This window comes from Diceros bicornis, chromosome 20 (genome assembly GCF_020826845.1).
Source record: "Diceros bicornis minor isolate mBicDic1 chromosome 20, mDicBic1.mat.cur, whole genome shotgun sequence".
Classification (NCBI taxonomy): Eukaryota; Metazoa; Chordata; class Mammalia; order Perissodactyla; family Rhinocerotidae; genus Diceros; species Diceros bicornis.
In genome coordinates this window covers 3,453,325-3,468,436 of record NC_080759.1, presented here as the reverse complement: position 1 = coordinate 3,468,436, position 15,112 = coordinate 3,453,325, and the positions used below count along the sequence as shown (strand labels likewise).

Sequence of the window (15,112 nt, the reverse complement as noted above, 5' to 3'; positions counted from 1 at the left end):
TGAGTAGATTTCGTGAGGTGAGCCTCAGGTTTAGAATAGCATCCAGATTTCTTACCATGATCTACGGAATCCCGGTTCCTTAACACCTGGCCCCGCCCACCCTTCCTTCTCCATCTCCTATCATGCTGTCCTTGGATCATGAAGGATCAGCCATGCTGGTATTCAGACTCACCAAGCTTGTTTAATCTCATGGTCTTTGCACTTGCTTCCTCCCTTTCTGGAATTTTCTTCCTTCTCCAGAATGTTCTCCTGCATTTTCATATGGCTTATTCCCTCTCATCCTTTAGGTCTCTGCTCAGATATTCTCTCTTAAAGGGCCCTTCCTTTACCATCTCATCTGCAGTATCATACCATCATGCTGTTCTATGTCCCTCCTTCTCCTTCTAGCACTCATCAGTTTGTGAGTCTCCTCCCTCCCTCTCTAGATATCAGCTCCTTGATGGGAATCTCATCTGTCTTAGTCATCATTGAATCCGTGGTGCCTAACCCAGTTCCCACATAGAGCAAGCCCTTAATAATTATTTGCTGAATGACTGAATGATGGTGACCCTACCATGCTTGGGCATAATCCATGTGTGGACCAACAAAGAACTTGCTGCTTCTTACATGGGCATTCCTGTTCTGGCCTCTCAACCTTCAAGCATCCTTCTTATTTGTGGGGGAACCCAAATTAGGTGGGAGTCAGGACTGATGAAGGGCCTTATCCACTGTTGTGGGTTAAATTGTATCTCCCTACTCCCAAAAGATATGTTGAAGTCCTGACTCCTGGTACTTGTGAATGTGACCTTATTTGGAAATAGGATATTTGCAGATGTAATTAGTTAAGTTAACATGAGGTTATATTGGAGTAGAGTGGGCCCTTAATCCAATGACCGTTTTCCTTATAAGAAGCCTATGTAAAGACCTGGAGACACATGCAGGGAAGACAGCCACATGAAGAAAGAGGCAGAGACTGGCGTGATGCATCTACAAATGGAGGAACACCAAGGATTGCTGGCAACCACTAGAAACTGGAAGAGGCAAGGAAGGATCCTTCCCTAGAGCCTTTGGAGGGAACACAGCTCTGCTAACACTTTTGTTTCAGACTTCTGGCCTCTAGGACTGTGAGAGAATAAATTCCTATTGTTTTAAGCCACCCAGTTTGTGGTAATTTGTTATGGCAGCCCTAGGAAACTAATATAATGGTTTGTCCCTTTTGTCTGGGGTGCCCTGCCTACTCCTGACCTGTCTCTGTATGGTCTTTCCTAACATCTGTGCACACGGGGAGCACCTCTTCAATGCTCAAAGAACAGAATCAGAGAGAAGCAGCCTTTTCTTCTCGTGGCTGTCCAAGCTCATCTTCTAATTTCTAGGTTTCCCACCTTAATCTTATCCCCCTCTCATCTCAGATTCCCTGAGGCAAGGAGCCCATTGATATGGTCCACAAAGATCTGTGCACAGCAGGTTCAAGATGGATGGAGAGTGGACTTGGGGAGTCCACCAGAAAATCTGTCTTTCCTAATGGATTGATTGATCCATCAAGTTATTTGACAAATATTTACTGAGTACCTGCTCTGTGTCAGGCACTGGACTAAGAACCAGGAGATGAGAGTGACAACACAAAGTCCCTTCCCTCCTGGTGCTTCTCATCCAGTGGGGGAGACAGAAAATGAAAAACTAAAATAAACCACAAGATTGTGTCAGATAAAGGTAATTGCTTAAGGTGCAATGACCATCATCATCATCATCAACATCATCATCATCATCATCATCATCATCATCATCATCATAGGCAGGACAACAAACTGCCAAAATGACATGATTCTAATTTTATTTTATCATAGTAAGATAGACATTGCATAAAATTTACCATCTTAATCATTTTTAAGTGTACAGTTCAGTGGCATTAAGCACATTCACATTGTTGTGCAACCATCACCACTATCCATCTCCAGAACTTGTTAATCATCCCAAACTGAAACTCTGTCCCCATTAAGCATTAACTCCCCTCCCCTGGCACCCACCATCCTACTTTCTGTCTCTATGAATTTGACTCCTCTAGGGACATCATATCAGTGGAAACATAAAATATTTGTCCTTTTGTATCTTTCACTGAGCATAATGTCCTCTAGGTTCATGCGTGTTGTAGCATGTAGGCATGATTCTAATTTGCTGGAAAGTAATCTACCAACATTTTAATGGTGATTATGAATAGGATTTGGGTGACCTTCTTGTTTCCTTTTACACTTGCTGTATTTTCCAGATTTTCTACAATGAATATGCATTACCTTGATCATGAAAAAAGCCTTTAAAATTATTGCCCTCTGTTCCTTCTGTCTTTCTTCCTTGTCAGTGATGCTGCTAGGGCTCCCCAGTGCCTGGATCTACCACTGAGGACCCTTCTACTGCTACAGTGTACTTCTCATTTGCCTGTTTATTTTTCTACTGCCTCTTCTAATTACTGTATAGACGGGAAGTCTCAGCAGGAACAGATATACACTCAAACTGGGTAATTTGAGGAGAGTTTGGTGAAGGTGTGGTAAGGAGGTAAGGAAACCACATAGGATGGCGCAGTAACCTGGAACTAGCAGCAGGCCTGGGAGCTGTTACCACCCCTGGGCAGAAGCAGAGAGAGGAGGGAGCAGTTCCTGCCTGAATCTGGAGAGGGCCGCCTGCCAGGACCTGTGATCTATGGTCTAGGGGCACAGACATCTGCAGTGAACATGTAAGGAGGGACCTGAGGGAGAAAATACCCTGGCCTCACTCTCCTCCATTCCTTTGACCTCCTGCAAAGGTTTCCTTTTGCCTGAAACCAACCAGAATTCAGGGAGCAAGGGAGCCTGTTGCTATGATCCATGAGGGTCAGTATCCTAGGACACAGAACAAGGGGGAGAGGGAGAGTGTCTCAGGAGGTGGTATGGAAGTTCTCCAGTGCCAATTCTCATTGAGACAGAGCTCTGAGGGCAGGACCATGCTTCCCCGCTCGGTACAATGCCAGACACAAAACAGATGTTCATGAATGTTGAATACATAATCATAAAGTAGAAGGAGACTGATTTTTTAAATTGTAAAATACACATAACATAAACTTTACCATTATAACTATTTTTTCCAGCTTTATTGAAATATAATTGACATATAACATTGTGTAAGCATTAAGGCCTACAATGTGTTGATTTGCTACATTAATCTATTGCAAAAAGATTACCACCATAGCCATTGTAATCATTTTAAAGTCACAAGTCAGTAGTCTTAAGTACATTCACAATGTTCTGCAGCCATCACCACTATCTAGCTCCAGAGCTTTTTCATCACCCCCTAAAGAAACCCTACACCTATGAGCAGTCACTCCTCCTACCTCCTCCCCCAGCCCCTGGCAACCACTAATCTACTTTCTGTCTTTATGGATTTACCAATTCTGAATATCTTATATAAATGCAGATTGAATTTTGGGGAAGTAGACTTATCCTTTCATCTCTGGCTCTCCTCTTCTTTTCTCCCCTGAAATTCTGCTTGTGGTTTCACACACTTGCATATCAGGCCACTCGGATAATAACGAGGAGTTTTGGAGAAGGGGACCTGGCCTTCCTCTCCTTCCTCCTCTGCTCCTTCTGGGGCCCTGGGAATGATGGGGAAGTTGCCAGCAGATAATGAGACTCCCCCGCTCCCTTAATGACTCTGGGGGCTGTGGGGATGCCGCAGGCCAGCTCTGCCCTAATTAATTAATAGGGAGTGCTACCCACAGAGGAATTAGCCTCGATTCCTCCATCTCAGGCTCCTCTTGGCTCAGTCTCTGCTCAGGCTCCACCCCACAGCTGACGCAGTCATCTGGGACAGCCTGGGGATGCTCTTTCTGGGCTGGCCTGCCCTCTGAATGGTAGAACCAGAGCTGGAGCCACTGGTCAGAGTGGACCTGGGGTGGGCTCAAACTCTGGACCCACCACTTATTAACAATGTGCGCTGAGACAACTTGTTTGAGCCCCTTTTACATTTATAAAAGGGAGCCAGCAGCCTTTCCCTTACTGAAAGAATGGGAGAGAGACTTACAGGGCCAGGATGAGGGTAAGGTGATTGAGTGATTCGCCTGCGGTGTGAAATGTATGGGAGTGCCAAAACCCTGTAATTAAGATAAGTCATATTCCAGACTTTGAGAGGTGATGGATATGTTTATGGACATGAAGGTGATGATGGTTTCACGGGTGTATACTTATTCCCAAACTCATCGAGTTATATACCTTAAATACATTCAGCTTTTTATATGTCAATTATACCTCAATAAAATGGTTTAAAAAAGAGAAATGAATAAGGCAATGAAATACACAGTGACTCTGTGTTTATATTTAATTTCTAAACAACGAAATATATCAGATCTTTTTCTTTATGAGTTATTCTCTGGAGATATAGTTATCTTTTCCCATTCAGAGGTAATAAAAATATTCTCCTATAAAAAAAGATAAATAATATTCCAATGTCAATAATTAAAAATCAAACACACAAAATTAATGCAAAAATCCGTGGTGAGCAAAATAGCAAAATGTTAAAGACAGAATCAGTAAGAACATCCAGTCAAGCCACACAGGAACCTGAAGCAGGAGGAAAAGATCCTGTCTTTATCTGAAATGTTGATGTTTTGTTCATCGTGGATTTTTTGCATTCGTTTTCATTTTTAAGAATATTGCATTGAAATATTATTTATCTTAAATACTGTTTTTTTGGGGGGGGCACTCCCTTGCTTTTTCTTTTAACTGGAGTGAAATTCACACAATATAAAATAACCATTTCAAAGAGTACAATTCAGTGGCATTTAGTACATTCACAATGTTGTGCAACCATCACCTCTATCTAGTTCCAGAACATTTTCATCATCCCTAAAGGAGACCCCATCCCCATGAGCAGTCTCTCTCCATTTCCCCCTCCCCCAGACCCTGGCAACCACTTATCTACTTTTTGTCTCTATGGATTTGCGTGTTCTGGACATTTCATATACGTGGAATCATACAATATATGGCCTTTTGTGTCTGGCTTCTCTCACTGAACATCATTTTTCCAAGGTTTATCTATGTTGTAATTTGCATCAGTGCTGCCCCCACACATTTTGCGTCCATGGCAAGCGCTTCACTTGCCTCAACCTCGTCCAAGCCCTGAAGAACTGTAGCAGTTAACTTTTATTGAGCCCTTCATGTAAGATTCTTTTTTAAACTGAGATATAATCGACATATAACGTTGTGTAAGTTTAAGGTGTACAATGTGTTGATTTGAAACATTTAAATATTGCAATATGGTTACCACTAGCGTTAGCTAACAGCTCTATCACATCACCTAATTATAATTGTTTTGTGTGTGTCTGTGGTGAGAACGTTTAAGATCTAGTCTCTTTAACAGCTTTGAAGTGTACAATACAGTATCGTTGACTATATCACTATGCTGTGCATTCGATCTCCAGATCTTATTCATTTTCTAGTTCTTTTAAACCTCACTACAGCTCTCTGGGGGTAGTTCCTGCAAATGCAAAGGCTCTGAGCATTCCTGGTTTACAGATGGGGAAACTGAAGCTTGGAGAAGTTAAGCAAGCTGCCATAAGCTTACAGAGCCTATAAGTGGAGGAAGTGGAATCCAAACCCAGGCAGCCTGATTCCAGGGTCTGTACCCTTAGTACTGTGTATGTAGAGTGCCCAGGCAGTGCCGGCCTAGAGGGGTTCTCGGTACATGTGGAGCAGCTCAGGCCACATGGATCCAAAAGGTGCAGGCTCTGCTGGGGCCAGACTAGGCTCCCCGAGTTGCTTCCCATAGGCTTTTCAGTTGGGGACAGGTTGAGTTTGATTTGCCTGTGGAACATGGGGGGGAGATGCACGCTGCCCTCCTTGCTGTGTGCCAAACACCCCAGGCACTTCCTGCTCAGAGTTTTTGCATTTACGGTTCCCTTCACCTGGATTTCCTTTCCTACACATATCCTCATGGCTCGCTTCCTCGTCTCCTTTGGGTCTTTGCTAGAATATCACCTTCACACACAGATCTTCACTGAATAAAGAATGTTACTCCTTCCCCACCCTCCATATATTCTTTCCCTGGTTATTTTTTTCATAAGGCTTATCACCATCTATCAATGGTTTACGAAGTGTGGTCTACAGACCCCTGGGGTGAGGTGTCCCTGAGACTCTTGCAGGGGCTCCACAAGGTGAAAACTATTTTCATACTAATACTAACATATTATTTGCTTTTTTCTCTGTGTTAGTCTATGCACTGGTGATAGAAAAGCAATGGTAAGTAACAACTGCTAGCATCTTAGCATGAATCAAGGCATCAACACCAAATTGTGCTAGGAGTCCATATATTCCTCGCTGCTACACTCAAGGTTAAAAAACAAAGGCCAGTTGCATTTTGGTGTGTCCTTGATGAAGCAATAAAAATCATTCACTTTATTAAATCTCAACTCTTGAGTGCATATCTTTATTTTTTTCTGATTTTAATTGGACTGTTTTTTTTAAAGACAAATTTTTTTTAGAGCGGTTTTAGGGTCACAGCAAAATTGACTGGAAGGTACAGAGATTTCCCATATACACTCAGCCCCCACTCATGCACAGCCGCCCCCATTACCAACATCCCCCACAGAGTGGTGCATTCGTTACAGCTGATGAACCTACAGTGACACAGCGTCATCACCCAGAGTCCACAGTTACATTAGGATTCACTCTTGGTGTTGTGCATTCTGTGGGTTTGGACAAATGTATAATGGCATGTATACATCATATGGCATCATAAGAATATTTTCACTGCCCTAAAAATCCTCTGCCTATTCTTTCTTCCCTCCCCCAACCCCTGGCAACCACTGATCTTTTTACTGTCTGCATAGTTTTGCCTTGTCCAGAATGTCATACAATTGGAATCATACAGTATGTGGCCTTTTCAGATGGGCATCTTTCACTTAGTAATGTGCATTTAAGGTTCCTCCATGTCTTTTCATGGCTTGATAGCTCATTTCTTTTTAGTGCTGAATAATATTCCCTTGTCTGGATGGACCATGGTTTATTTTTCCATTCACCTACTGAAGGACGTCTTGGGTGCTTCTGAGTTTGGGCAATTATGAATAAAGCTGCTATAAACATCTGTGTGCAGGTTGTTGTGTGGAACTAAGTTTTCAACTCCTTTGTGTAAATACCAAGGAGCATGATTGCTGGATCATATGGTAAGAGTATGTTTAGTTACCAGTTCATGTCTTTTTAATATTCTGTATGATGAAATGGGAAGTATGCATAAAGCATTTTTTCTGTACACTGAAGTACCATGTTAGCTGTCTCCAGGAAAAAAACTTGTGTCATTGTTTGAATTGCAAGCAGAACTAGCCACTTGATTCATGGAATACCGTTTTTAGATACACAGACTTCAGTTATTCTGACATGGGTATTTGGCAAAAATTTTCATAAAAATGAAATAAATGGGCCTGCCACTTTAAGGAAAAACAACCGACAGTAGTTGTTGTCACTGATAATATTTGAACTTTTAAGTGAAAACTAGAATTTTGAAAAACTTGTGTTCATCGCAGTGATCTTGACAGATTCCCAACACTTAAAGACTTTTCTGATGAGATAGGTGGTCATACAAACAAATGTGACTTTTGGATATTGAATAATGAAATGTATTAATATTTGGAAGATCTGTGTAATTCAGTGAACTAATATTTTTCAAATGACTAGTGCACGGTGATTCAAAATCATGCATGGGTAAGAGAGGCACTCAATGGATTTTAATGTTAATAGAGTACAAAAGTCCACCAACACTTTCAGATCCCACGTTGCAACTATTGGTGAAGAAATTAAACGTGTCGAGTTTTGTTGTAGTCTCAAAGAATAGCCACAATTACTTGAAAAGCTAGCTAAAATACTCTTCCCTTTCCAACTACCTTTCTGTGTGAGGTTGAATTTTCTTCATATTCTTCAACCAAAACAATACATCATGACAGATTTAACGCAGAAGATACAGTCGATTCTCGTTATTCATGGTAGTTGTGTTCTGTAAAGTTGCTGTGAATACTGAACCATTGCTCCTGGGGAGAAATACCTGGTTAGATTCCTGCAAGCCTCTAGTGACAACATTTTTTTTTTTTTTGGCTGAGGAAGATTCACCCTGAACTAACATCTGGTCACAACATTTTTGTCAACCAATCTATACCCAACTTGGTTTTATGTGTGTTTCCAATTTAAAGACACCTTATTTAACCTACATTGTTGATTCACTGACATTGGATTCACAGCCAACAGCACTATAACTCATGCCTGAGAGAAGCTTAGGGCACGAGGCTCCTCACAGCCTCCTCTGCTGAGGAACTGTAGGTGGCACTTCAGCACGGTGCCTGGGGCCGTTGTAAACAGCAAAATCAACAGCACAAAAATGTGAAAAAAGTGGCACGAAATAGACTGTGAAAAGGACATTTTTTGACAGTATGTCAGCTAAAACAAGAAGGCAGAGCGTCGCCTCATTTGACGTTACCTGGGAACGCAGACATGGGCCAGTTCCAAGTTTTCACTGCTCTGTGCATGTCGCTGATGAGCACAGAAGTGCCCTGAGTATTGATTTTGGAGTTACAAATACGTTTTACTGAGTAGGGGAATTTGCAAATATGGAATCTGCACGTAATGAGGATCAACTGTATGAGAATCCTGCCTTCTTTTTATTAAGCTAGACAAAGCAATTTGCAAAAGTGTAAAACGTTGCCACTCTTCTCATAATTTTTTCTTGTTTTGGAAAACAGTTATTTTTCATAAAGATACACTCAATGTTGCCATGTAAAGAGTTTATTATGTTAAAATGGGTAAATAGTTAAAAACGTTCTCAGTTTTGATTTCTAATACAGTAAAGATCAATAGGCATAACCTACACAGATGAAAACTGATTTTTTAAATCAATAGACAGTTTCTTAGAACAGTTTTAGATTTACAGGAAAATTAAAAAGATAGTACAGAAAGTTCCCGTATCTCTACCGACAATTTCCCCTATTATTAATATCTTCCATTAGTATGATACATTTGTTACAATGAATGAGCTAATATTGATACTAATATTGAAGCTAATATTTTTAATGTCCACACTCTGTTCAGATAGCCTCACTTTTCTCTTAACATCTCTTTTCTGTTCCAGGAGCCCCCGCAGGATCCCACATTACATGTCTTGTGTCTCCTGAGGCTCCTCTTTGCTGTGACAATTTCTCAGACTTTCCCTGTTTTTGATGACTTGACAGTTTTGAGAGCCCTGGTCTGGTATATTGTTGAATGCCCCTCTATTGGAATTTGTCTGACTTTTAAAAAATCGTGATTTGACTGGAGTTGTGGGTTTTGGAGATCTTCCCTAATTTTTAAGAGTGTAAAGGGGTTCCAAGACCCAACAATTTGAGAACTGCTGCTATTTTATTTACTTATTATTTTGTGAAATAGAGCGAGAAGACCTCTGTCTTCTTCTCTGATCAGTCTCCAGCCTCTACTACAGCCTGGCGCACAGCAGATGCATAATAAATATTTGTGGAGCGAGCGGCTGCAAGAACCAGGAGCTCAAAGGTAGCTGTAGGTTCGGAGAAGGAGGCGGAATCATCCGTGCACAGCCGGTGAGTGAAACGGCAGGCGTGGGAAGGCATCAGAGAAGAGTTGCAGGTGTGGCCCAGGCGAAACTGACGTCTAGGGCAGAGGTTCAACCTTAGCCACACATTGAAACCACCTGGGGGGCATTAAAACATACCGACGCCTGAGCCCGGCGCCCAGGGTGGCTGATGTGATCGGTCTGGGGTGCCACCTGGTCATCAGAATTTTTAAAAGCTCCCCTAGTGATTCTAAGGTACAGCTAAGCGTGAGAACCACCTCTCTGAGGAGGTATTGTCAAGGAGTAGAGCCTGGGCTGTAAGTATAAAGATTTGGAATTGGAGTGGCTGCTCCCTGGCTGTATGACCATGGGCAAGTTACTGAACCTCTCTGAGCGCCTGTCCCCTCATCTGCAAATGGGGGTAGTGATATCTACTTCATAGGGGTGTGTAGATTAAATATAAGTAAAAGATCCTGCCTAGACCTGGAAATTGCCATTCACAATTGCTCCGCAACAACGATAATAACAGCAAACAGTTTTTATCACGTGCTGGGCTCTGTGCTCAGCTCTCTAAAATGACAAGTAGTTTTCAGGAGAGGCGGGAGATGTTGGAAGCACCCAAGTCACTGCCGTTTGAGAACAAACACAGGATCAACATTGCCCGGTGCACCCTAAAGACAGCAAAGAATAATATTAATTATAACACAGCAATTATACGTCTCCCATTTGCCCAGTTCTTCACCCTGCACGGGGCATTTCCACGCTCAAGCGTTTTAATTTTCTCAGCTTTAATTTTTTGTGGGGTCAGCAAAGTCATCTCCGTTGTTTAAATCAGGCTCTGAGAAGGAGATGGGCTAGCTCAAGCTCGCACAGCAGCCAAGTGGCCAAGGCCCGAATGTGCACTCGGAGCCCACGCCGTGGCCATTGTTACCGAGACGCTCACGCCTGCGCCTTCCCCAGACCGCCACCGAGGATGCGGGCGCGGGCCCAGCGGTGCCAGGGCCTGGTCCTGGTGCTCTCCAGGGATATCCAGGTCTCGGGAGGGCTCAGGAGGCGGTGGAAGGAAGGGGCTCGGAGGCGCGGCTCTGAGCTGGAGGCGGGAGAGGCCACACACCCCGCCCACCCTAGGATCCCCCTCCCTCCCCAAACACGCGGTGCCCTTTCTAGGGCGCGGCTGCGGAGCCTGGGCTGTGCGCGGGGGAGGCGGGGGGCATCCCGGAGGGGATCCCGCCCCCTCCCCCGGCCGCCCGGCGGCTCCCACCCCTACGTGAGCGCAGGGCCGGCCCGAATCCCACCGGCTGCACAGCGCGTCCCGGCTCCGCGCCGGTGCCTCCGCCGTTCGGTCCCCGCGCCAGCGCTGCGCCATCCCTGGCGGGGCCCAGCTGCCCAGGCCGGGGCTTCGCTGGGCTCCGGCTCCTACGTTCGCGCGCAGAGCGCAGGCCGAGGCGCGGGCAGGCCGCCGCCGCCGCTCCAGGCGCGGGTGAGTGGGGAGACCGCGGTCCCGCGCGGGCAGGGGCGCTGAGGTGCAGGGCAGGCGGGATCCGAGGGCAGCTTGGCCCACCCTGGGGTCAGGCGGGTGGGGTGCCCCCAGCTCCCACGTTCCCATCTCTCGCCCCTCTTTGTGTCAGCTCCGCCCTGCTCATCTCCCAGTCGTCCTGGTGAGTTTCCTATCGCCTTGGTTACCCCGGGGTCTCGCTGCTCATCTCCCCTCCACCTCATCCTGTTCCTCTGTCCTTGGCCTGGATGGTGGCAGCTATCCATCTCTGTGCCTGGTGCCTCGTCCCTTTACAGGGCTCCGTTCCCTGCCGTATGAGGGAATTTATTACGCCAACTCCGGACAGACCTGGTTGAGACTTTGGCCATCGCTGCAAGGGGCCTGGGTGTGGAGTTGTGTGTGGGGTGGTGGTGGTGATGCTGTCTGCGTGCGTGAGACTGAATTTATGAGTGGGCTTGCGTTCCCAAGGAGGTGTGTGGGGCTGCATGTTTCAATACGGGAAGGAATTTGAATGTCTGAAGTTTTGTGTCTTGTGTCCCAAGTTCTGTGTGTGTGTATAGGAATTGTATGATTGTCACTGCCAGTGCGCAGTTTCATTTATGAAGGGGAGTTGTGCAGGGCTTCGTACGTCTGAAGAGGAGTGTGGGGTTGTGTGTCTGATGGTGTGCGTGAATGTGGCAAGTGTGTGTGCATGTGTTTGTGTGTAGAGATTGTATGACTGATGCTGCATGAGTGAAGTTGCATTTCTGAAGGTGTGTGTGGGGGTGTATGTCTGAACAATTCTGTGTCTGTGACTGTGTGTGTGTGGTTGGGTATGTGTCAGTTGCATACAAGAGGTGTGTGAGATGTGTTTTCAGATGTGTGTGTGATGTGTGATGTATGTGATTTCCTTCCTTTCTTTCCCTCCTCTCACTCCTCTGGGTAGCAGAGTGTTGAGATAAAATGTATGGAAGCATCCTTGTTTTGCCAACCATAGCTTGCTTCAGCTTTATGGTGTAGGAGGCCCTTCTTTTTTCCTCTTGGCTCCAAGGGAGGGGTGGCCGGCACATCTCATCAAATCTAAGAGTCTGGAGTTTGGGTGAACCAGGTGGGAGACCCATCCTTGAACCCCTGCAGAGACTGGGGACACTAGAAGAGCCATTTCCTGAGCAGGAAGCCTGAGAAGAAGAGTCAAGAGAATGTCTAGAACCAGGTGAGACTGGAAAAGAGAGAAGTGAGGGTGAGGGGAGAAGTCTCCAGGGTCCAAGAGAGGCTGAGACAGTCCCCAGTGGAGGCCAAAATCCTGGGAAAACCATTTCAAGTCAGGTATTGCTTGACAAGTCATGCACATAGAACCAAGAAGATCAATAGGAAGACATACTCCCGCTTCAGCAGTTTTCTCTATCCTCATTGTATGCTTTTCATCAACCATCAACAGATGGTTGGCATCTATTTTGTGTTCACCAGGCACTGTTCTAAGTGTCACGTGAATTGGGTCATCTAAGCCACACAGAAAGTGACCAGTTCCTGCAAGGTGGAGTGGGGTTTGAAATAAAGAGCTCATGTATGCTCTTCTACTAGATCAGGGGTCTGCAAATTTTTTCAGTAAAAGGGCAGAGAGATTGTATTGCGGTCCATATAATGTCTGTCCCAACAGCTCAACTCAGCCATTGTAGCAGGAAAGTATAACTGTAGACAATAGTAATGAGTGAGTGTGGCTGTGTGCCAATAAAACTTTATTTACAAAAACAAGCAGCAGGCTGGATTTGGCCCTCAGACTATGGGTTGTCTATTCCTGCTCTATACTGTACTACTTCTTGTAAGGAAGAGACAGGGAAGAGACAAAACTAGCTCTGGATTTTTTGTGACTAGTTTGGACCTTAGCTGAACACCCCCTTGGGACCCACGGACAACTTCGTGCTACTGCTTGGTGGCTGGAAACATACATCCTAGAGGAGAGGGAGGAATTACGCATGTAGTCTCTGGTCCTATGGCTGAGATTTTTCACAGCAGAGTGAGAAGCAGCATCATGGTTTCAAAATGAGTGATCCATTTGGAGCAGGGCCTCAACTGGGGTTTAGCATTGGGAACGGGGGCTTAGACCTGGAGAAAGCAGGGCTTCAAAAGCCGAGGCAGATGTCTCATCCCTTGGACATGGGAGGACCAGAGAAGGGCAAGGAAGATAGTGGCCCCAGAAAAGTAGCCACTCAGCCAGTGGCAGCAAAAAAAAAAAAAGTCCAAGGACTTACCTACTGGTGAAACTGAGACCTCTGACAGGCTCCCAGCCCTGACCTGGATGAAATCAGGCACTGGGGATGAGGCTGGGGTGGGGGGTGGGGGGCGGTGAACAGAGGTACCAGAAGATGTGATCCCTCAGAGAGTGGTGAGGTGAGGTGAGGGTGAGGCCAAGTTCTCCTTACAGGTGCAGCAATACCAGGCAAACCAGATATGCACAGAGCTCAGTACAGGATACCATATTTACTGTCTTCCTTTGGCTTGGAGGGTTTTTTCTAAGAGTCATATGAATCCGGTGTATCTATCAGCAAACAGCTCACTCAAAGGGGGAACTTAAAAGAGTGTAAGTTAGGGACTATTTACAAAGTTATGAGCAGAGTTAAGGGAAACTAGTATGGTTGGTGTAGCACTCAGGGACCAGCAGGAGTGGGGAGGTGCAGGGAAGGAATAGGAGAGTGACCTGGGGATGGCTGTGGCTGTAACAGAGGATTGTCTTTTTTTTTTTAATTGAAATATATTTGATATATAACATTGTGTAAATTTAAGGTGTACACCATGTTGTTTCGTTACATTTATCTATTGTAACATGATTGCCATTGTAGCGATGGCTCCCTTGATGTGACAGGACGTGACAAGAACACCCAGTGGGGAAAGGACAGTCTCTTCAACAAATGGTGCTGGGAAAACTGCATAAACACACGCGGAAAAATGAGACTGGACCCCTATTTTACACCACTCCCCCAAATTAACTTGAAATGGATCCAAGACTTAAACATAAGACCTGACACCATAAAACTCCCAGAAGGAAACGTAGGGAAGAAGCTCCTCCTCATTGGTCTTGACAATGATTTTTTGGATATGACACCAGTAACACAAACAACAAAAGCAAAAATCAACAAATGGGACTACATTTGATACATGTTGATAACTAAAAAGCTTCTGCATAGCAAAAACAATGATCAACGGAATGAAAAGGCAGCCTACAGAATGGGAGAAAATTTTTGCAAACCATAAATCGGATAAGGGGTTAATATCCGAGATATATAAAGAACTCATACAACTCAATAACAAAAAACAAACAATCCACTTTAAAAATGGGCAGAGGAACTGAATAGACATTTTTCCAAATAAGACATTCAAATGGCCAGCAGGTACAGAGGCTTGTCTGATGGGAGCTGTGGCTTAGGTAGAGGAACACAGTCACTGCCAAATATGCACCATCTCCATCTCCTCCCACTCTCCATTCTCCTGCTGCCTTCCACTGGCCAGACCAAAAGGAGAGCCATTCTGGGCAAGGGAGCCTGGGTGATGCCATCTCTAGTGATCAGCCTTCTGCCCAGGGGTGAATCTAGAGAGAGAGCAGAATTCCCAGCATGCTTGGAGTAGAGGCTCTGCCACTTTCTTGCTGTGAGATCAGTGCAGGCAAGGCTGCCTATCCTTCAGGAATAGGAGGCTCATATGATACTTTTATGGACTCATGGGAATGTTTTCACTTCTTTTAAAATCAGAAGAGAGGGCCGGTCCCGTGGCTTAGCGGTTAAGTGCGCCTGCTCCGCTGCTGGCGGCCCGGGCCCGGATCCCGGGCACGCACCGAGGCACTGCTTCTCCGGCCATGCTGAGGCCGCGTCCCACATACAGCAACTAGAAGGATGTGCAGCTATGACATACAGCTATCTACTGGGGCTTTGGGGGAAAAAATAAATAAATAAATAAAATTATAAAATCAGAAGAAAGAATTAAACTTTTAGGTCAAAGAAAATTTTTTAATATATACTATTAGGTGGAATTCACATAACAGAAAACCAGCCATTTTAAAGTGGCATTCAGTACATTCACAATGTTGTGCAACCATTACGTCTA

At 44.9% G+C, this 15,112-nt stretch overlaps 1 protein-coding gene across 7 annotated transcripts in view; it reads left to right on the top strand.

The window, feature by feature from the left end:
* The window catches only part of SLC1A6 (solute carrier family 1 member 6), a 164,473-nt gene that overhangs the window by 128,033 nt on the left and 21,328 nt on the right, over positions 1-15,112 (top strand). For 4 of the 7 annotated variants that reach the window (XM_058563562.1, XM_058563558.1, XM_058563563.1 and 1 more), the window contains exon 1: positions 10,735-11,023. The exons of 1 other annotated variant lie outside the window; for it this stretch is intronic. The gene's annotated coding sequence lies outside the window, so the exon portion shown is untranslated. Of the gene's footprint in view, positions 1-9,111; positions 9,572-10,734; positions 11,024-12,125; positions 12,231-15,112 lie in introns of those variants that run through there. 2 more of the 7 variants (XM_058563560.1, XM_058563559.1) reach the window with 2 other exon arrangements.